The 23,846-nt window shown below is 37.4% G+C and overlaps 1 long non-coding RNA gene across 1 annotated transcript; it reads right to left on the bottom strand.

Annotated features, from left to right (window-relative positions):
* Positions 1–7,396: 7,396 nt before the first annotated feature.
* On the bottom strand, positions 7,397–23,163 carry LOC102899961. The gene is made up of 3 exons (XR_006597089.1): positions 22,969–23,163; positions 22,723–22,811; positions 7,397–7,652 (listed from the first exon to the last, which is right to left on the bottom strand). It is a non-coding gene; the product is annotated as an uncharacterized LOC102899961 (long non-coding RNA).
* Between the last annotated feature and the right edge of the window lie 683 nt (positions 23,164–23,846).

Genomic DNA, 23,846 nt, shown 5'->3' with positions numbered 1-23,846 from the left:
ATTTGCAAAATATACCAATAAAAAAATCTTAAAAGCAGCAAGACAAAAGAAGTCATTAACTGCTGGAGACCAGCTCCAGCAGGTCCAGGGGTTCCCGAAGGACGAACGGCATCTGTGAAAATAAAACTAAAATAAAAAACTGGGAAATAAAAAACTAAAATAAAAATGGACACAGACAACAGCAGAGTGTTGAACTGGCCGATTTATTGCAGTAAACATGGCATTATATATACTAGTGATTTCCTTGTAGCATATGTCAACTATGTTTTTCTAACATTACCTAATTTTGAAAATGTTCCTATGTATAGACAACCTTTAAGAAATAACATGGTTATTTTCCCCTAACTTTCCCGCATATCCTTTGATTATAAATTAATTTCTTACATTATTCCATTATGCATCTGCGTTTATCTATAATCTACAAAGCATTTGCTTTGCTGTTCTCGTGAAAGGCCCTCCATTTCTCAACACCTCAAGTGGAACAGTTACAGGGACATGACCTCCTAACCACATGAGGCGAGAAGAACAATGTGTTTGCCACAGTCCGAGGTGCCAGAAAGGGGCTGAAAAAGCCTTAGAAACTTATGCCTCATACATTCTCAGAGAGACAATGCACCTAGGAACCAATGAACCATTCTGTAGCTTAACCGACTAGGTTCAGTCATCATCTGGAATGCCTCCAGGGGCCAGGTGGGCCTAGGGGTTGAAGTCATCTGTGCCCAGAGGTACACTCCTTAGTTGCCAGAGTGGGGCTTTCAAATCCATGTCTCTCCTTTATTGGCCTCCTTTGCTGACAAATGTATGAGGCTATCCTTCCTGTAAGTAGAAGAGTCTCCATAGAGGATGGCAAGGGCTAAACGTAAGGGCGCACAATTTCTTGTGGAACCTTATTTTCTTCCTTAATGGTTCTTTTCCCAGGGGCCCTGCCGAGGGAAATTCCCCAACAGACAATACCCCAGGTAGTTTCAAGGCTGAATTAATTACCTAAAAGCGGGAGTACAAGAAGCTTCACTGTAGGTGGGCCGTCCTGCAGTCACCAATCCGTCTACAGGCTGGGCCCTGCCACTCAGGCTGGGATAGCTTGGCTTCCAGCAATTAACTTACAAGGAAAAACCCTAAGGCTATCTGGAGATTCCTCAACAGATACTTGGCAAGCCATAAAGGAGTGGCATAATATATTCAAAGTGCTGAATGGATAAAATCTTCAGGCATAAATACTCTATCCAGGAATGATATAATTCAGAATAGAAGGAGAGATAAAGAATTTCTAGACAAAAGCTAAGGATATTCATGACCACTAAACAGTCCTGTAAGAAATATTAAAGGAGATTCTTTGATGGAGAGGAAGACTAAAATTGAAAAGACAAGAAAGGATCAGAGAAATCTCCAGAAACAATGAGAAAACATTAAAAAAAATGCAATAAATACATATCAGCAATTACTTTGAATGTAAATGGACTAAACACACAAATCAAAATACACAGAGTGTGAGAATGGATTAAAACAAACAAACAAAAAAAAACCCCACAAGACCCAACCATTCAGTACATACAAGATACTTATTTTAGAGATAAAGACCCATGCACATTGAAAGTAGTGAGATGCAGAATATTTATCACACAAATAGATATCAAAAGAAATCTGGAGTAGCAATACTTCTATTGGAGAAACTAGACTTTTTATTTATTTATTAAATTCAAGTTAGTTAATATACACTGTAGTCTTGGCTTCAGGAATAGAACCTAGTGATTCATCTTTTACATGACACCCAGTGCTCATCCCAAAAAGTGCCCTCCTTAATGCCTGTCACCCATTTAACCCATTCCCCCACCCACTTCCCCTCCAGCAACCCACAGTTTTTTCTCTGTATTTACGAGTCTTTTATAGTTTGCCTCTCCCTCTGTTTTTATCTTACTTTTCCTTCACTTCTCCTACACTGAGTTTCTCAAAGTCCACGCATGGGTGAAATCATGTGATATCTGTCTTTTTCTGATTGACTTATTTTTATTAGCATAGCACCCTCTTTAGTTTCATCCACGTTGCAAATAGCAAGATTTCATTCCTTTTCATTGTTGAGTAGTATTCCATTGTGTGTGTATGCATATGTGTATACGCATACACACATATACATATTATATATATATTACATACATATACACATATACATATTATATATACATTATATATACACACATATATATTATATATACACATATATACGCATATACATATTATATACATATACACATATATATATTATATATATATATACGTATATATATCAACTTTTTTCTATCCATTCATTAGTTGATAGACATTTGGGCTTTTTCCATAATTTGGCTATTGTTGACAGCACTTCCATAAACATTGGGGTGCATGTACCTCTGAATCAGCATTTTTGTATCTTTTGGATAAGTACTTAGTAGTGCAATTGCTGGATCATAGGGTAGTTCTATTTTTAATTTTTTGAGGAACTTCCATACTGTTTTCCAGAGTGGCTGCACCAGTTTGCATTCCCACCAGCAGTGGCAAAAGGGTTCTCCTTTCTCTGCATCCTTGCCAACATCTGTTGTTTCCTGAGTTGTTAATCTTAATGATTCTGACAGGTGTGAGGTGGTATCTCTGTGGGGTTTTTATTTGTATTTCCCTAATGATGAGGGATGTTGAGCATCTTTTCATGTGTATCTTAGCCATCTGGATGTCTTCTTTGGAAAAGTGTCTACTCATGTGGTCTGCTCATTTCTTAACAGGATTATTTATATTTTGGGTGTTGAGTTTGGTAAGTTCCTTATAGATTTTGGATACTAACCCTTTATCTGATACATCATTTACAAATATCTTCTCCCATTCCATCAGGTGCTTTTTGGTTTTGTTGATTGTTTGCTGTGAAGAAGCTTTTTATCTTGAGATTCTAATAGTTCATTTTTGCTTTTATTTCCCTTGCCTCCAGAGACATATCTAGTAAGAAGTTGCTGCAGCCTAGGTCAAAGAGGTTGCTGCCTGTGTTCTCCTCTAGATTTTTTTGGTTTCCTGTCTCACATTTAGGTCTTTCATCTATTTTGAATTTATTTTTGTGTATAGTGTAAGAAAGTGGTCCAGTTTCATTTTTCTGCATGTCACTGTCCAGTTTTCCCATTACCATTTGCTGAACAGACTGTCCTTTTTCCATTGGATATTCTTTCCTGCTGATAAACTAAATTTTAAAACAAAGACTGTAACAAGAGACAAAGAAGGGCACTGTAACTTAATAAAAGGGCCAATCCAACAAGAAGATCTAACAGTTGTAAATATATATGCACCCAACATGAAAGCAACCAAATATATAAAACAATTAATAACAAACATAAAGGAGCTATTTGATAATAATACAATAATAGTAGGGGACTTTAACACCTCACTTATATCAATGGTCAGATCTTCTAAATAGGAAGAACAGAAGCATCAACAAGGAAACAATGGCTTTGAGTGACACATTAAAACAGATGGACTTAACAGATATGTTAATAACATTCCATTCCAGCAGAATACACATTCTTTTTAAGGGTACATGGCATAATATCCAGAATAGATTACATATTAGGTTACAATTTAGGCCTCAACAAATGCAAAAGATTGCAATAATACCATGCATCTTTTTCTCACCACAATGCTATGAAACAAGAAATCAACCACAATAAAAATTTAAAAAGACCACAATACATGGAGGTTAAACAACATGCTACTAAAAGGTGAATGGGTCAACCAGAAAATAAAAAAAAAAAAAAAAACAAATTAAAAAAATACATGAAAACATATGAACATGAAACACAAGCCTCCAAAACCTTTGGGATCCAGCCAAAGCAATCCTCAGAGAGACACGTATACCAATACAGCCCTAGTGAAGAAGGAAGAAAATCTCAAATAAACAACCTAACCTAAAAATGAAGGAGTAGAAAAAGAACAACAAATGAAACCTAAAGCCAAGAGAAGGAACAAAATAATAAAGATTAGAACACAAATATATGATATAGAAATTGCAAAAACAATAGAACAGATCAGTAAAACTGGGAGCTTCTTTGAAAAAACTAGTAATTGATAACCCTCTAGTCAGACTTACAGAGAAGAGAAAGGACCCAAATAAATAAAATCACAAACGAGAGACAGAAATAAAAACTGACACCACAGAAATACAAACTACAAGACAATATTATGAAAAGCTATATGCCAACAAATTGGACCAATTCCAAGAAATAGATAAATTCCGAGAAACATATAAACTACAAAAGCTGAAACAAAAAGAAAACGAAAACTTGAACAGACTGATAACCAGTAAGGAAACTGAACAAGTGAAAAAACAAAACAAAAAACTCCCAGCAAGCAGAAGTCCAGGGACAGATGGCTTCACAGACAAATTTTACCAATGATTCTACCAATCATTTAAGAGGAGTTAATATCTATAATTCTCAAAGTATTCAAGAAAAAAAGAAGGAAAATTTCCAAATTATTTCTCTGAGGTTAGCATTACCCTGATACCAAAATCAAATGAAGACTCCACTAAAAAGAACTACAAGCCAATATCTTTGATGCACATGGATGTAGAAATTCTCAATAAAATACTAGCAACCCAAATCCAACAATACATAAAAAAAAAAATCAGTTAGCCAGATAAAGTAAGATTTATTCCTGGCATGCAAGGGTAGTTAAATATTCACCAATAAGTCAATATGATACACCATATTAATAAAAGAAAGATAATACACCATCTATCATTTCAATAGATGAAGAAAATGCATTTGACAATCAGACAACAAAAAGAAATAAAAGTCATCCAAACTGCAAAGAAGAAGTCAAACTTTCAATATTTGCACATGACATAATAATACATAGAAAACCAAAAAGACTTCACCAAATAATTGCTAGACCTGATAAAGGGCTTCAGTAAATTTGAAGGATAAAAAATCAAAATGGAGAAATTTGTTATATTTCTTTATACCAATAATGTAGCATCAGAACTAGAAATTAATAATTCAATCCCAGTTAGAATTACACCAAAAACAATAAGAGAGCTAAGAATAAACCTAACCAGAGAGGTAAAAGATTTGTATTCAGAAAACCAGAAACACTAATGAAAAAAATTGAAGAGGACACAAAGAAATGGAAAGACATTCCATGCTCAGCGATTGGATGAACAAATATTGTGAACATTTCTTTACTATCCAAAGCAAACTATACATCTAATGTAATCCCTATCAAAGTACCACTAGTATTTTTCACAGGCCTAGAATAAACAATCCTAAATTTGTGTACAGCCATAAAAAGCTGAAAAACCAAAGCTACCTTGAAAAAGAAAAGTAAAGTGGGAAGCATCACAATCCCAGACTTCAATGCATATTACAAAGCTGTAGTGATAAAAACTAAATGGTACTTGCACAAAAATAGACACAAAGATCAACAGAACAGAGTAGAAAACCCACAAATGAACTCATAACTTTATGGTCAATTAATCTTCAACGAAGCAGGAAAGAATATCCATTGGGGAAAAGACAGTTTTTTCAACAAATGATGCTGAAAAAAATGGACAGCAACTTGTAAAACAATGAAACTGGATCACTTTCCTACATCATACACAAAAATAAACACAAAATGGTTTAAAGACCTAAATGTTAGACAAGAAACCATTAAAACCCTAAAACAGAACACAGGCAGTAACTTCTTTGACAACTTCTTTCTAGATATGTCTCTTGAGGCAAAGGAAACAAAAACAAAATGAACGTAGGAACTGTATCAAAATAAAAGGCTTCTGCAGTAAAGGAAATAACCAACAACAACAAAAAAAACCTAAAAGGCAACCTAGAGAATGGGTGAAGATGTTTGCAAATGATATATCTAATATATTTTGGTTAGTATCCAAAATATATAAAAAAACTTGTAACACTCAACACTTCTCCAAAAAAAGAAATTCAGATGGGCAACAGACACAAGAAATAAAGCTCATCATCAGTTACCATCAGGAAAATGCAAATCAAAACTACAATGTGAGGTATGACCTCACATTCGTCAGGATGGTTAAAATCAATAGTACAAGAAATAACAGGTGTTGGCAAGGAGGTGGAGAAAGGGGAACCCTCTTACAATGCTGGTGGGAAAGCAAACTGGCACAGCCCCTCTGGGAAACAGTATGCAAGTTCCTCAAAAAATTAAAAATACTACAACCTATGATTAGTAATCACACTTTTAGCTATTTATCCAAAAGAATACAAGAATACTAATTCAAAGGGATACATGCACCCCTATATTTTGAGCAGCATTATGTACAATAGCCAAGATATGGAAGCTTCCCAAGTGTCCATTGATAGATGAATGGATAAAGATGTGGTATATCTATAACAGAATACTATTCATCCATTAAAAAAAAGAATGGAATCTTGCCATTTGCAATTACATGGATGGAGGTAGAGAGTATAATAAGTGAAATAAATCAGTGAAATATAAATACCATACAATTTCATTCACATGTGGAATTTAAAAAACAAAACAAACAAGCAAATGGGAAAAATGAGACAGAGAAGGCAAGAAACATATTCTTAACTATAGAGAACAATTTGATGGTTCCCAGATGGGAGGGAAGCAGGGTGTGGTAATAGGTCAAACAGGTGATGCGGATTAAGGATGCACTTGTGATGAGCACAGGGTGATATGCAGAACTGTTGAATCACTATTATTGTACATCTGAAACTAAATAGTGTACATTAACAAGCAGATAAAAATTAAAAAAAAAATAAAAAAATAAAGCTAGCAGGTGATTGTAATGAGCGGTCAGGGGTGAGAACCACAGACAGAACTAGACCATGTCTTCAGTGGACTGAGAGGAACAGCTTCTCATCATGGTGGGAGCAGGGCTGTGCTTAGTTCAATGAGTTTACTGTGTTCCACCTCTGTCACTCACAGAAAGAGGCTTTCAGCCAGAACCATATATTTACTGATACCTTCCTTTCCCCCACTCCCCTTATTGTTAAGCTTAGCTAATGAACTTTACCATCTGCCCACTCCCCCAACTCCATGCCCGAATGCACATTATCCCTGCTGTCAAATATTGCATATCTCCTCAAAATTCATCTAAAATCTTAACCTTTCCCTAGTAGAATCCATACTCTTCCACTTCTTCCTTGCCTCTAAAGCAATCACCTCAGGCTACGTGAGCAGAAGTATTACTCTTATTCTTGCTCCTTGTATTGCTTTTGAAGTACTTCACTTATGCAAGTCCTCATTCTCTAAATGTCCTGGGATCTTCTCAGATGCAGGGATCCAACAATGATTGACTCTGGGAAACTGGACACACCATACCTAAACCTAGCTGAGTAACTGGGCAACTGAATATACATATCAAGAAATGAATAGACATGAAAGAAGACATAAATCCAAAACCAAAAAACCACTCCACATTTATTTCATAAATGGAGATAGTTGGGCTCTTGCAGGAGCTCAGTGAAGCAGCTTCTTGAGAAAGAGAACAAAAAAGATGGGAGCTGGGGGTCTGACTCTGGCCCCATTTCTGATGGCTGATCTGCAGGTTTTACTCTCATTAGCAATTGGAAAACCCATATAAGTTATCATCTCTTTGCATAGGTCTGCTTGTATGCATTTCTTCATTTCAACAGCAATGTCTTTAAGACCTACAAAAAAACAAAAAGAAGACTGCCACTGCCTTCTTCCTTTCTTATACACCCCTTTTTACCCACTGAAACTGGACGTAAGTTGTAAGCCAGGCCATAATTGTGTATGAGTCATCCAATACAACTGTCTCTGGCAGAGACAGTGGGCTGGAATGGTGTCCTCCAAACACACAGCTGCCAGATGCCTAAACCCCCTCACAACATACCTCAATCAAATATTGTTATATTTTCCAAACCTTCTTTAAGTAAAAAATTTTCCAATTCACATTACCACTTAGGTATCTAGTATGTTTTATTGACATTTTATACAGATGGTAGTAAGAACTTGTTCTTAGTCCTTAGTTCTCATTAGTCTTCAAATGACTGTGAGGAGTTTCATGTATCTGAATTTCAGTTATGTATACCCTCCATGATGAGACATAAATCTAATCTCCTTTTACTCTCTGAGTTATTTTTAAAGAAATAACAATAGCCATAAAAAAGTTTTATTCTGCTTGTGTTCCCTGTCTTTCAGAGTGCTTTTAGATACATTCTTACACATGGCAGCCACATTATGTTCTTGGTAATTTCATTTTGCCTCTTCTGGGTGCCATATCCAGTGACTGCTATTATAAAGCAAAGAATCACTCTGTTATGAAAATTACAGGAAGTAGAAACATAATAATCCAAGAGACCAACTGACATGACTAGTCTCTTTAATTATCTGAGGATGAATTCCAACAAAGCTAAATTCCCAGAATCAGCAGGAAAAAGTGAGAAGGTAAAGAATAACTATGCAAACAACCCAACCCTCATGGAACCCTGTCCACTGCTCTTCATGTTACACAATACTACTGATTCTTTTTCTTTTTTAATTTTTTTTTAACATTTATTTATTTTTGAGAGAAACAGAGAGACAGAGCACAAGCAGGGTAGGGGCAGAGAAAGAGGGAGATACAGAATCTGAAGCAGGCTTCAGGCTCCTAGCTGTCAACACAGAACCCAATGCGGGGCTTGAACCCACGAAAGGGCGAGCTCATGACCTGAGCCAAAGTTGGACTCAACCGACTGAGCCACCCAGGTGCCCCTACAATACTACTGCTTCTAATTCATTTCACATTGTGTCTTCAATTTAGAGTTTTGTGTTGGATTTTCTCAAAGCAAGTAAATTATGCTTTACAATCTTCTTTGAAGAAAGTTTAAATTTAGTCATTGCCTTTCTGCAAACCTTTTACTTTGAAAATTAACAACCCCAGTGGTGTTGGGGGGGGGCAAAAATTACTCATGCTTTTTAAAAAAAAATTAGGGGTGCCTGCGTGGCTCAGTTGGTTAAGCTTCTGACTTCAGCACAGGTCATGATCTCATCGTTCATGAGCTCGAGCCTGGCATCAGGCTCTCTGCTGTCAGCAAATAGCCCTCTTCAGATTCTCTTTCTCCCTCTCTCTCTGCCCTTTCTCCAGTTGTGCTGTCTCTAAAATAAACAGACATTTAAAAAAAATTCTAAGCAACAAAATATTATTTTTTAAAAAAGCTGAAGTTTGCAGAGGATGAAGGTTCATCCAATATGCCAAACCACCTTCCTCAAAGCTAGCAGATTTGTTGACAAAAGCATGTAAAATTTTATAAATCAATGAAAGAATGTGAGAAAGCCAATTAGACATATTTTCAGAGTGAGGCTATATACTTATTTCTAAGAAATCTGGGCAAAAGCTGCATTCTCCTCAACACTACCCTTAGGACACATGCCCCTAAGGTTATGAGAGAGTACTACTTGTACTGTGTCTACACGATATTGCAAACAAGAAAAGTACCTGTGTTTATGACACCAGAAAACTCAACACACTTCATTTTATCTGCTGTGCACCACTTGAGCTCATTGTCACACTTTCTTCCCATCACTGCAAAGCATGTTGGGCACTTGAAGCCATTGGAGTTGAATTCATCAACATCCTTCTCATCTACATCATTCATCTTAATCTCCCAGGATGCTGTTAAAAACACACACACACACACACATACACACACAAACACTTGCTGGCTATTTGCCACTGGCAAGCAAATGTACCCATGCTCACAAAGCAGACTTAGGTCTGTCCCCTTCACCTTCCCTTATACTCCACTGTAGTATTCCACATATGACACTCAACAGAAGAGTTACCACAAAAATTCCTGCCCTCATAGAGCTTACTTTCTGATGGCAGAGGTAGACACAAAGAAAGAAGGAAGAAAAATACACAGTATGTAAGACAATGAAAAATATTAGAAAGAGAAACAGAAAGGATAGAAAATGTAGGGTATGGTTGCAATTCACAGGAACGGCTGCATTGAAGGGGTAACTTTTTTAATGGAAGCCTAAAACAGATTTACTTCCATGTGCTTATGCAGAATATAAATGAAGTCTTATAAATAAAGAGCACAGGATGTAGCATGTACAAGAGGTTTAAAGAAGAGGCCCCAGCTGACAAGAAGGAGCCTTAGTTCTCCTTGTATTCTCTGTCTTTGGGGCTCCATAACAATGTCCACTGACACTTTGCCTCCATCTCAGTGTCCTTAATACTATCCGCTGTTGAGGACAAAGACTGGACTTTGTTGCTGCAGAAAAAAAAAAAAAAAAAAAAAAGTCCTGGAGCAGAGCAGAGAGTGGAGGGAAATACAGGTGAAGAGGCAGAAACCTGAGAAAAGGTAGGGCAAAAGGAAAACAGGAAGTAAAAGTCACACTATTTATCTGCAGAATTTACCTCCTCCTTCCAGCAGGACTTCTCCTAGCTCTCCTTTGGCTCTGCCAATTCCCACAAGGTGAGCAGCGTGTGATGTGTGATACCAAGGTAACAAACCGACTCAGAGCTTGCACACTCTCCCTCAACCGTGCCTGGTACCAAGAAACCTAGAATTTCTTGCTCAAACAGATCAAGCAGTGACAGGAGAGAGGAGCTTGGGCTTGAGGACTGCTGTGTCCATGCACGTGATCGTGATGCCCTTCAAAGTGAAGGAAAAGTGAGGTGGGGAAAGGAGGTGGGCTGAGAAGCAGAGTGAAGATGTCTCAGTGTTGAAAATCTCTGGCAAGGAACTTGGAGGAGTATGAATAGTCCAGGCCTTTTAGGTCCAGGTAAGGGAATAGAAGTTATTTTAACCATTATTTTAGCTTTTTAATATTGAGCCATATTACCCTGCAAATGTGAGGGCAGCAGGCCCTCAACCCTGGGCAGGAGCAGGAGTTGGGAAGGTTGGTTTCTGGGGGCTGGAAGCCATGTGCTGTCATGATGACAAAAAGAAGCAGAATCCAGAGATGGCTGGAGCTCTCCACAGACTAAATACCTTAGAGATCCAGTGTTAACCTGGCCTGCTCTTTTCTAAAGAGTCTTGTTTGATGAAGCACAGTACAGAGTCAAAAGTAATAAAAAAAAAAACATAAAAAACAAATTCCAATCAATAACATTAAAAAGACTTCCCAATTCATAATTTCTTAGCAATGTGTCTCATATTTCCTTTTCTCTCCTTCCAAACTCTTTCACACCCCATTCTGCTTAAAGCTATTCTGTCCAATTTGTCTATTTAATGTAATTAAAATTTGTTTTAAAAGTTCAGTTCCTCAGTTGTATCAGTCTTATTTCAAATGCCCAATTGCCCCACAGGGTTAGTGGCCACTGTCCTGGACAGTACGAATACTGACATTTCATTCATTGCAGAACATTCTATTGGATAACATTGCTCTAGAGTATTTGTGGTAAGAGGAATACAAACTAAAACTAAATGTGTTGGTGAGAATATGGGAAACAGGCATTTTCCATAATTTCTGGTGGATAAATTAGTACAACTTCTCTAGATAGCAATTTGATAATATAGAATAAAAAGTCTAGATTGGACATACTCTTTGATCTAGCAATTCCTAGGTATTTTCCTACATATGTAATTGTATGTACAGTAGGTCATTCACTGCAGTGTTCTCTGGGATAATAAATGGTTAGAATTGACTGAAATGCTCATGGCTAGATGGACTTTAGCATATCCATGAAACAGATATATTTAGAATGTGTTATTCTACATGCATGGAAAACTCTTCAAAATGTATGTTTAAGGAGAAAAAAAAGCAAGAGCTAGAACATCAGGCATGAAATGCTGCCATGGAAAGACAAAGATACATTTGGACATGTTTGTAAAGATCATAGATGATCTCTGGAAAGGAACTCAAGAAAGAGGTAACTGTGGTTGCCTCCAAAAAGCTGGGGGCTAAAGAGGAGAGCATGATATACTCTCTACTACTTATCTTTTGCATTTTATACCATGGGCATATATTATTTACTTTGGGTACACATTTGTATATTTAGTACTTAAGAATCAGCATATATTTTTTACTTTAATATATACATTGTATACATTTAAAAAATGTATACAACTAAAAACAAATAAACAATAAATAAATAAATAAATAAATAAATAAATAAATAAAAACAAAAGGAAAGGACAGGAAAAATGTGTTCTAAAATTTGCTTTTGCCCTTGTGTGAGCGAGAGAGGAAGACCTGCAAAAATTGAATCAAAAAACAAGCAGAAAACCTAAATAGACATTTTTCCAAAGAAGATATAAGAATGGCCAAAAGGTTTATGAAAAATGTCCAGTATCACTAATTATTAGGAAAATGCAAATCAAAACCACAATGAAATACCTCCTCAAATTCCATCAAAAAGACAAGAAATAACAAATGATGATGAGGATGTGGAGAAATGGAAACCACTGTATACTTTTGTTGGGATTGTAAACTGACACAGCCACTATGTAATACAGTATAAAGAATCCTCAAAAAAATAAAAATAGAACTGCTGTTAAAAGGAAAACCACAGATTCCAGATGGAGTCACTCACATGAAGGCTCCACATCAATAAACCAAGATTTTATACCTAACCTAACTGTAGTTTCAACCACCTCAGGAATGTAACCTTTAACTAGTCAAACTGGAATTTTCTGGTCAGCACTAGGAGGCCACCCCCTTAGAGACTCCTTTCCTTTTAGGAGGATGAATTTGTGTAAACAATACATCTCTTGCTAATATTATAATCCCTTTTGTAATGCCCTCTCTCTGACTTTAAAATCATATCCTTTCCTTTTCTGCAGCTCAGCAGAGCTCCCCTCTACTTATTAGATGGGATGCTGCCTGATTTATAAATTGTTTAGAGAAGTCAATTAGATCTTCAAATTTACTCAGCTGAATTTGTGTACGTGCTTAACAGAGTTAGTGGCAGTGTTGGGATCAAAGCAAACTTCTGAAAGCACTCAGGGAACATGACAAACAGGCATGGCACCCTGTAAACTCTTTTTCGGTTGGTTACTGTCTTTATCACAGTTTCTGAGGGCCATTGGTAATCCCCTCTGTTTGACCTCTGCCTTCTTTGCATCAAGCTACTGATCTAATTGGTTTTCCAGTCCAGGGTTCAGATTGCTAAGAGGCACTAACAGAGAGCCAGTCTTTAGCCCTTGATTCAGTTATTTACTGGGGTTTGCTGATTTAAATCCTTCTCCAGTTCCAGTCTTTAGTCCCCATTTACTAAAGTCTGCTGATTTAGTTCACACTGAGAATTGCTGGTGGTACATTCAGGTTCTTCTATTGGCCAATTTGCCATTAACTCCTAAAGCAAGGGAGCTGCTGCAGTGTTTTGCTTGTTTGGAAACAGTCCACAGTTCCCATTCTTTGAGATATGCTGATTTGACCCTTTCCCCAGTCTCTAGTTCTTTAGTTACCACCAGTATCCACACTTCTGTTTCCTCAGTACTACTGGTTTCTGTTAATGTGCACATGAGGTAAAGGCTTGGCTAAAAGAAAAATAACAAATAAATAATAAGAGAATGGGATCCTTAAAATCCAGAGTTAAGTCTTCCATCTTCTCACACACCTGCTTATTTTGTATCCAAGAACTATGATCCTGGAAGCTATGACAATCTATAAGCTTCTTTTGTGTTCTGAAGAACTTGACTTGGTAACTGTCAGGTTGGGGTATAAAAGCAAAGCAAAAATTGTCAAAAGCAAAAACCATCAGGTTGGGGCGCCTGGGTGGCTCAGCTGGTTAAGCATCTGACCTCAGCTCAGGTCATGATCTCCTGGTTCCTGAGTTCGAGCCCCGTGTTGGGTGGGCTCTGTGCTGACAGCTCAGAGCCTGGAGCCTGTTTTGGATTCTGTGCCTCCCTCTCTCTCTGCCCCTCCCCTGCTCACACTCTGTCTCTGTCTCTTTCTTTCTCTCAAAAATAAATAAAAAAACATTTTAAAAATTAAAAAAAAAGCAAAGGCTTCAAAATTCCAAAAATAGATTCATTGAAAGTTTCAAGACAAAAAAAAAAAAAAGATAATAAAATTAAAAGATATATGAGGTACCTAATAAAAAAGACTGTAAGATTGTTATAATTCTTACTGCTTCCCTCTATCCCTGCTTTATTTCAATCCTCATTCTAGTCATCTTCTGAATTGTCTTTGCATGACCAAAAACAAGAGCCCACCAGACACCCCCTATCTACCCTTCAAGGAGGGCACTTTATAAGTCCCTGCTAGAGTTGATATGACACTGAAGGATTTTCCGATAAACTTCTACATCATTCCTTTAAACAGTCAAGGGAAAACTAAAAGAAAAAAATTCAACATAGGTGGATGTATGTTAGTCCTTTAACATCACATCCAGGCTAGAACTCAATTTTTGAGTAATTAAAAGCAACTGTCCTTATCCTACAAACCTTTCCAAAACTAGAAGTGCAACTCTAGAAGCAATTCAAAGTCCACCTATTCCTTTACCAAACCCCGAATCTCCTCTGTTTATCTCAAAAGGTTTTTAAATTATTGGCCTTAGAAAACCAAAGTCCTTCATGGAGGAACTTGTATTCTTTGTCCCTTGATAAATCTTATCATGTCTGTAAAATATAAACACAGGCCACCTAAGACTAAAGAAAAGAAAAAGAAAGAAAGAAAAGAGTCATTTTAAAACTATAAACTGCTAAAGAGACTCACCCAAACTCTAGACCTCAGCCTCAATATTTCCTCCAGGGACAAATACAAATCTCAAAAACCTTCTCCACAAGTATTACTAACTATAAGGTCTCTGTATCTGTTTGTACATTGTGTTTATTTTGAATATATGGCATTTTCTACCTCTAAGGTATTGCTAAAATTACTTGGTGAAAGAATTCTACTTAACCAGCTTAAAGAAAACTAAGCACTTACATAATTTTAGTATTCATAAAAATTCTCAAAAATAGGAGCACCTGGCTGGTTCAGTGGGAAGAGCATGCAATTGTTAATCTTGGGGTCGTGAGTTCGAGATCCATGTTCGATGTACAAATTACTTAAATAAATAAAACTTTTTTTTTTTTAATTCTCAAAAATGGAATAAAAAGACCAAAGTGAATTTCAGGTTTATGTCATATGGGACAATATTTGGTAATAAAGCTAGTTTATCAGTTTACTTAAAACTGGATTGTCTTTAGAGTCATCAACATTAAATATAAAATACTTATTCTACCCAGGTTTACTAAAGTAAGCTCATGTTATCTCTGTTATAAAATTTGTCAATAAAAACTTGGTATAATAAAACTTACTTAAAAACAGCTTCCTAAATCTTTTTGGCAACTTGAAATTTTAAAGTTTTACTGAGTTAAGTGATGAGTTTAGTTAAATTTACTGAAAATCTACATCATTTCCAAATAAGATAATGAAGTATTAATTACTAAACACAGGTTTATTCACACAGAAATTAAGGATAAATTTAGATCTCTTAGCAGACATTTTTTTGTGCTTTATTGAAAAACTGTACTATAAGAAAGCACATTTTCAGAAATTATGACATGTATTCATAAATATGCCAATTAAAGATTTGTGGTGTAACAGGTCACAATTTCTTACTACTTAGTTTTTGATAGAAATTAAAGTTTTTAAGAGTTAAGAATTCTAATTAAAACTACTAAAAATAGTAAGGAAAACATTTCCATATGCAAGTAAAGGAGGAGATGCTTTCAGTAAAAGAAGGTATGAGAAATGGAAATGCATTTTGTGGGTGGTGATGAAAAAATAATTTTGTCCTAAAATAAAGCTGGTTATTTAAAGAAGGAAAAACTTCAGACAAAATGTGAATTTAAAAAAAAAAAAACACCTTAGGAAATTTGTGGAAAAGGATTCTTTAAAAAGGAATTTTGATATGTGGTTCAGCTGGCTAAGAATAAAATGAATTTATTGAAGAATGAATTTCAATATCAAAAGTACACTGGTGCAAAGTTAAAATGTAGTTTTCTCTTTCTAAAAGGACAGTTTTTTAAACTATTGGTTTGCTCTTGATAAAAGATCACAAACTTTTTAATTTGTTTTTTCCCTTTCAAAGTTATCTCTCTGGAAAACAAGCATTTTGTATTTTATCAAAATAATATTCTGTGCTTCATGATACCTTTATCATCAGTTCTTTAAGAAAACTAAGTCTTTTTAATATTAAAAAAGTGAAATTTTACTCACAATTATATAACATTCTATATTTGCCTCTGAAGTCTTTGTCACTTTGGTTAAACAGACAACCAACTATTGTTTCACAGCCACCTATTACCCTACTAGTCAAGTGTTCAAAACCTTTTGATATTTTTTTTTTTACAAACTTCCCCAAATCGAATTTTAAAATGAAGTCTTTTGGCCACAAATTAATTTTGAAATTTCCAAAGGGTCACTGAACATTTCAAAGGATTGTTCTTTCTCATTATAAAAAGGAAGATGCTAACCTAATTAGGTTTATTTGTTATGTTAAATTATATGGGAAGCATTATCAAATAGGTGATACTAAATCTTACATTGTATAGGTAAATACTATTAATAAGTATTCTACAAATTTTGTAAAGCATCTAAAACTGTGATATGTCCTGATATAATATTACCAGCCATTACTCTAGTTATTATCTTACCTTACACATCACAAAAATAACCAAATTCCATTGTCACCTGCATTGTAATGAGTTCTAATAAGACCTTTTTTAAAAAAAATAATGTTTATTTATTTTTGAGAGAGAGAGAGAGAGAGAGAGAGAGAGAGAGTGGGGGAGGGGCAGAGAGAGAGGAAGACTCAGAATCAGAAGCAGGCTTCAGGCTCTGAGTTGTAAGCACACAGACCGACATGAGATCTGTCTGTGAGATCATGACCTCCGCTGAAGTCGGATGCTTAACCGACTGAGCCACCCAGGTGCCCCTAATCAGACCTTTATGTCATATTTAAGTCTTTTATCATTTTCAGTTATTGTTTCACTCAGAAGTTTTTACAGAAGCTTTCTGCAAACGTATTTTATCTTCAGAGAAATTCATGAAAAACAATCTGATAAATACTCTAGAACATAGATTTCTGATAACTCCAGCTCATAAAACTGAACTGGGTAAAAATTTCTAAAACTAGTGGAAAAACTGGATTCAAACAGATTAAAAATTAATAACAGGGGACTAAATACACTGAAGAAGATAATTATAATGATCTTATTTTATGACTTATTATTTTATTTTATTTATTTATTTTATTTATTTTTGGGACAGAGAGAGACAGAGCATGAATGGGGGAGGGGCAGAGAGAGAGGGAGACACAGAATCGGAAACAGGCTCCAGGCTCTGAGCCATCAGCCCAGAGCCTGACGCGGGGCTCGAACTCACGGACCGCGAGATCGTGACCTGGCTGAAGTCGGACGCTTAACCGACTGCACCACCCAGGCGCCCCAATGACTTATTATTTTATGACTTGTTTAAAAATTGATGACTCTCTAATGTTTTGTTATTGCAGATTTTAGAAAATGTTTTTCTCTCTTCTCTTAAGCTATCAACAGTTTGGTAAGATATACTGTGTGAACAAAGATGAAACATTTACTTTTTTTCTCTCCCTTCTTGATTTCTCCAAAATTCAAAAACTTGACTATTCTTTTTATGGCAAGATAATTAGCTGTTTACGTAAGTTCAATGAGAATCTGTTCTCTTCATAACAGGACAAAACTTTGGAATATCATATTCAAAGGCGATGTATATAGGGGCGCCTGGTTGGCTCAGTGGGTTGAGTGTCCGACTTCAGCTCACATCAAGATCTCACAGTCTGTGAGTTTGAGCCCTGCGTTGGGCTCTGTACTGACAGCTCAGAGCCTGGAGCCTGTTTCAGATTCTATTGTCTCCTCCTCTCTCTCTGTCCCTCCCCCACTCATGCTCTGTCTCTCTTGCTTTAAAAAATAAATAAAACATAAAAAAATTTTTTTAAACATTAGGGTGATTCTATTATTTAATTTTTTATTTTAGAGAGAGATAGCACACGAGCAAGGGAGGGGGCAGAGAAAGAGAGAGAGAATCAGTGAATCGTTAAGCAGGCTCCACCCTCACTGGAGAGCCCTACATAGAGCTGGATCTCAAGACCCTGGGATCATGACCTCAGCTGAAATCAAGAGTCAGATGTTGAATCAACTGAGCCATCCAGGTGCCCCAAAAATGAGGATAATTTTAAAGAAAAGAAATTATGTCTACTTCTTTATTTATATCAGATTTTAATCCTGTTAACTGTCTTTTGAAGTTCTGTTATATTCCTGTAAATTGGATGGATCCTGAATTGTAGTTTTCTAAAAAATGTGGCTATAACTCTCCAAACCAATGTCTCCAATTCTCTCTTACCCTTCTTACTTGGAATTGCTACAAACAAAAACAGCCCCTGAATCTCTTGGAAGGGAGATCCACTACCCAGATGGCAGCCAAATTTCAGGGATTTATTAACTTGGATATGAATCTCACATATGAAAAAGGGTCCACATGACGTCTGGTCTTATACAGGCATTGAAGACCTCCAAATCAAATTGGCTAGGTATAAATACTGAGGTAAACTACTTCTGTCCAAGGTGCTGGATCAAGAATTTATACTATAACACAAAACCCTTCCTCTCTTTCTTTGCTTTACTCTGACACTGGACTGGTAAGATAATGTCGTCATATATTATCTACCAGGACATTCAAAGGGGGAAAACCTTTGCCTTTCAGACTGCTGGATCTGTCATTAGAAAGCAAAACAAAACAAACAAAACAAAACAAAACAAAACACCCTATCTGTCCATTAACAGTGTCACCTAGTGGAAGTGGCTTATGTCCTAAACCGGTTTGTCTTTTGCAGTGGTCATCATTCTTCTTTGGTCTATAAATGCCTAGATAGCTGGCACAGAGCCTGGCAATACCTCTTAGGTTATTTAACTGTGCTCCTAACTTTTTACAGGTGAAATAAGATATCTCATTGGTCAGCTCCCCTGGATTTACATCATCAAGTTGGAAGAGACTACCAGGAGGCACTTATGACTCACAATTTGCTTCCGTTGGCAGGACCAAACTTTCCTGGTTAAGAATAAATGTAAATAAGAAAATACTTTTTTAAAAAGACAAAAAAAAAAAAAAAACACCTCTCCTCAATTCTTAAAAACATTGCAGAATCTGTTGCTCAATGGCTAGTCAACAAAGGTCCTTAGATTCTCTGGCCAAAGTTGTTTTTGATAATAGAGTAGCTCTTTGATAAGGGAGCAAAAGGCAAGCTGAGGGCAAAGCACAAGCTAATACCAGGAACCCACCACCCCTCCAGGTGGGGTATGTGTGACATTCCTCAGGTACTCCTTGGCTGCCCAAGAACAAAGGAAAGTGAAAAACAAACGGCTAACTGATAGAGATTACAGTCATGCAGGACATGAGTCTCCATCTTGCAACTGTCTTAATGATTTATAAGAAAAAAGCAATCTTCAGAAACCTGTAGACTCAATTTTCTAGAGCGCTAATGTCACCTCCCCTCCAAAGGATAGAAAATATATAATCAGTAACTCTTCACAAACCCAGAGCAGCTCTTTCTGACCACAGTTCCTGTCCCTGTGCTATAATAAAAATACCTTTTTGCCCCAAAAACATCTCAAGAATTCTTTCTTGGCCATTGGCTCTGAACCCCACTCCTTCAAACCACATCACTCTTAGTTGTCTTTTAACTAAGGAGGTGTCGATACTGTGGCCAACACAATTTGTTGTACTTGGATTGATGCTTTTAGGGAAATTGAAACTCAATTACATAAGATCACAGAACAAGCAACTTGACTTAAAAAAGAGAATTATTCCACAGAGTCTTTCTTTATCTTATTTGATTTTGGTTATTTGAGCCTTCGAGACCATGGCTCCAAAGTGCACTCTAAATATTGGGAATTATCTTGCTTACCATAATCATAAAAATCTCCCTTGTGCATTATATTCTCTCAAAAGCTTTCAAAGCATGTTTGTAGCCACTAAGCACCAACCAAATGAACTCCCTAGGACTGAATTGTCAGGAAAGAAAAAAAAAACAAAAAAGAAGATGATGACTTAAAAATTGTGAGCATGAAGTAACCCGTGCATACCAAAGAAATTAAACAAAAATGTCATGACCTGTGAATACCACAAAAAGGATCAACCTAAGCTGTGAAAACTAAAAAGTGGTAGCTGAGAGTGGCATTAATGCCTTAAATTTTGGTCACATCTCTCAGCTAAGCATGGGATCAAAAGAAGAATTGTGAAAAAACCCCATAGGCCCCAAATGGAGTAACTTACTTTAAGGCTCCACATCAGTAAACCAAGATTTAATACATAATCTAACTATACAGTTTCAACCCTTCATAAATGTAACCTATAACTAGCCAAAAAATTTCCTGTTCAATTGTAGGAGGCAATTCCCTGAAACAGTCTTTCTTTTCCCTTTAGGAAGATGACCTTGCCTAAACAATACATTATTTGCTAATAAATTCCCTCATTTTTTAAAGTTTATTTATTTATTTATTGTTTGTTATTATTTACTGTTTATTATTTATTTATTTATTTATTTATTTGTTGAGAGAGAGAGAGAGAGAGACCACTCCTGCATGAGTGGGGTAGGGGAAGAGAGAGAGAGGGAGAATCCCAAACAGGCTCCATGTTGTCAGTGCAGAGCCCAACATGGGGCTTGATCTCATGAAGATGAGATATGACCTGAGCTGAAACCAAGAGTCAGAGTCAGACACGTAACCAACTGAGCCAACCAAGTGCCCCATAAATTCCCTTTTTAAAATGCATTTTCACTGCCTTTAAAAACCTTTCCTTTTCTGCAGCTCAGTGGAGCTCCCAAGTGCTTCTTGGAATGAATGCTGCCCAATTCATGAAACATTTAATAAAGCCAATTAGATCTTCAAATGTACTTTATATATATATATTTTTATATATATATATTTTTATATATATATTTGAAAATACCATATGATCCAGTGACTTCACTTCTGGGAATATATACAAAGGAAATCTGGGGCGCCTGAGTGGCTCAGTCAGTCAAGCATCAATTTCAGCTCAGGTCATGATCTTGCAGCTTGTGGGTTTGAGCCCCACGTCAGACTCTGTGCTGACAGCTGAGCCTGGAGCCTGTTTCGGATTCTGTGTCTCCCTCTTTATCTGCCCCTCCCCTGCTCACACTCTGTCTCTCAAAAATAAACAAACATTAAAAACAATAAAAAAATACAAAGGAAACCTAAATAGCAACTTGAAAAGACATCTGCACCCCCATGTTCACAGCAGCATTTTTATAATAGCCAAGACACGGAAATAACCTAAGTGTACATCAATACATGAGTGGATAAAGAAATTGTGGTATATACATACACAATGGAATATTATTTAGACATCTAAAAAAGAACAACAATAACCACAAGGATATTTTTCCATTTGTGACAACATGGATTGACTTTGAGGCCATTACACTAAGTGAGGTAAGTTACTGTAGGAAAGCAAAATTTGCCACTCCAAAATATGACTGGCTGGCTCAGTCAGTAGAGCACGTGACTCTTGATTTGGGATCATGAGTTTGAGCCTTATGTTGGGTGTGGAGTTTACTTGAAAAAAAAAATCTCTTCTGTATAAAGACTATTTTAGGTTATTTTTGTAGAAACTGCAAACATAGGAGAAGCTCTGAAAACCAAGTAGAAGTTACTCTTCTGTAAGAGACATCTATATGGGAAATACGTAAATTGTATTTATAAGGGAAATCTCTTTATGAGACACCCTTGTAAGGGGTCACTGGGTGGCCCAGTCCATTAAGCATCTGATTTCTGCTCCGGTCATGATACCACGGATCATGGGTTCAAGCTTTGCATCGGGCTCTGTGCTGACAGTTCAGAGCCTAGAACCTGCTTCAGATCCTATGTCTCCCTTTCTGCCCCTCTCCCGCTCATGCTGTCTCTGTCTCTCTCTCTCTCTCAAAAATAAATAAACATTAAGAAAAAAAAAGACACCCTTGTAAGGGTGTCTCCCACCTACCAGAAAGGAGATGACTCCAGATCTGTAGAAATTCTTATCAATGGATAAGAAGATGACTTAAATCTGCATAACAACCCTATCCTTGTTTACTGTGCTTTTTCCTGAGAACATCCCATAACTGATAAACTTAAAAATATTTTACGGCACTAACTGAATGACTCCTGCCCACTAATTGATGCAGGATACAGAACATCCTGCATGTGGTGAATAATCAAGGGTACTTAGTGGCTGTTCATACAGTATCTGTTCATACAGTATCTGACAATTCCACAGGGCCCATGATTTGCATTTTAGTGGTGAACATTTTCTCTTCTCCTTTCCCCCAATATGAGGTGGTGTCTGGAGAAAAACAGACAAAAAGCTATCCTTTAACAAAAGCTAATTAAGTGCCAACACTTCACTATGTCCCATATTGCTCACAACTCCAAGAATAGGGAACTAATTTTCCCTGTTCTCGCATAAGAATACATGAGACAAGGATGCGCTCGATGTTTGCCCAACTGAGTAAATCAAGACTCTGTGCCCAGTACTAGTCAGGAGACTGTAAGAGCTATGAGGGCAGGAACCACGTCTGCTCGTTCACTTTGGATGCCATGCAGAGCAGGCCTTGGCAAAGAAAATGTCACTGAAGGTCTATGGAACCTAATTCAGAATGGAGCAATGCGGGAATGCAAGGCGGAATTTGGGAATACGGGAGGGGTGGGGGGGGGAGGTGGGGGGGGAGGCGAGGGGGGTGGAGGGTGTAGTAATTTGGGCAGGAACAATGGGGGAATGGCCAGGGCCCACCCCTTCTCTCACCTGCAAACAATGGTGCCAATGCTAGGCTGCAGGCCAAGAAGAGACTGCTTGAAGTTGCTGGGCTCATGGCTGAGGCCACGATCTGTTCTCTGTGAAAAACGAGAGCCAGTCAGTCAAGGTCTGTGGGAAGCTATAGCCGGGACACCCAGGCTCGCCGTTCACCCAAAGGGCCCTTCCGGCACCTGTGAAGCCTTTTCAGCCCCTTAGAGCCAAGTGGACTGCCACGAGATTGGGTCTTGGAGGTACCTGTGACTCTGAAATGGCCTATCCTTGCAAGCCTGAGGCAGATACTGGCCTATCTGCCAGTTTCCACGGAATGCAGGTTGGCTGTGTAGCCAGGCAAGCCAGCACACAGGTACCCCACACCCACACCCGCTGCGGCGATCCAGGACACAGCTCTTCCTGCGGTCAGCACAAGGGCACTACGCATGCGTGTGAGCACAGCCTCCGCTTCCCACTTGGCCCATCCCCATTGTTCTCTCCTGGTCTTCCCGCCCACCCAGAGTCCTGGCCAATGAGATGCTGATACTTGAGGTCCCACGTGACAGGAAAATGTCTGATAGACGGTTCCGCAGTTCAAACAATTGGGAAAACCCAGAAAGACTGGAATACTTGTTTTCCTGGTTCTGTGGTGTTCAAGCACCTTCCTTACCTACTCTAAAAAACTCTGAGGAGAAGGTATCTAGATGCTTAAATCTCTGACCAGAGCTGCCAACCTCCCCTCCAAGTGATCAATGCATCTGGAGTGATTCTGGCACCTCAGAACATTTTCTAACCCGTGCCAAACCTCCTTGACAGTGAAACCCGGTTCTGAGCACTTTGAGTGTCAGAGATTTTGTGCACATGTGTGATTCACTGTATCTTGACTCCCTAGCACTGCATCTAGGACATAAATGCACTGTCAGTATGTGTTGAATAACTGTTTTGAGAATAACTATGCTGTTCTCTCATCTATGTTTTCAGGACTTGCTTTTGCAGCAGCTGCAGAAACCCAACTTCTTTGTGGGAGCAACCTAAATGCTCACTGAAGGATGAATAGGTAAGCAAAATTTGGTATACACACACACAATGGAATATTATGCAGCCTTAAAAAAGAAATTCTGTCACAAAAAGATAAATACAGC

This window comes from Felis catus, chromosome A1, assembly GCF_018350175.1.
Source record: "Felis catus isolate Fca126 chromosome A1, F.catus_Fca126_mat1.0, whole genome shotgun sequence".
Taxonomy (NCBI): Eukaryota; Metazoa; Chordata; class Mammalia; order Carnivora; family Felidae; genus Felis; species Felis catus.
The sequence above is the reverse complement of the archived record's forward strand: the minus strand, read 5'-3'. Positions and strand labels throughout refer to the sequence as shown.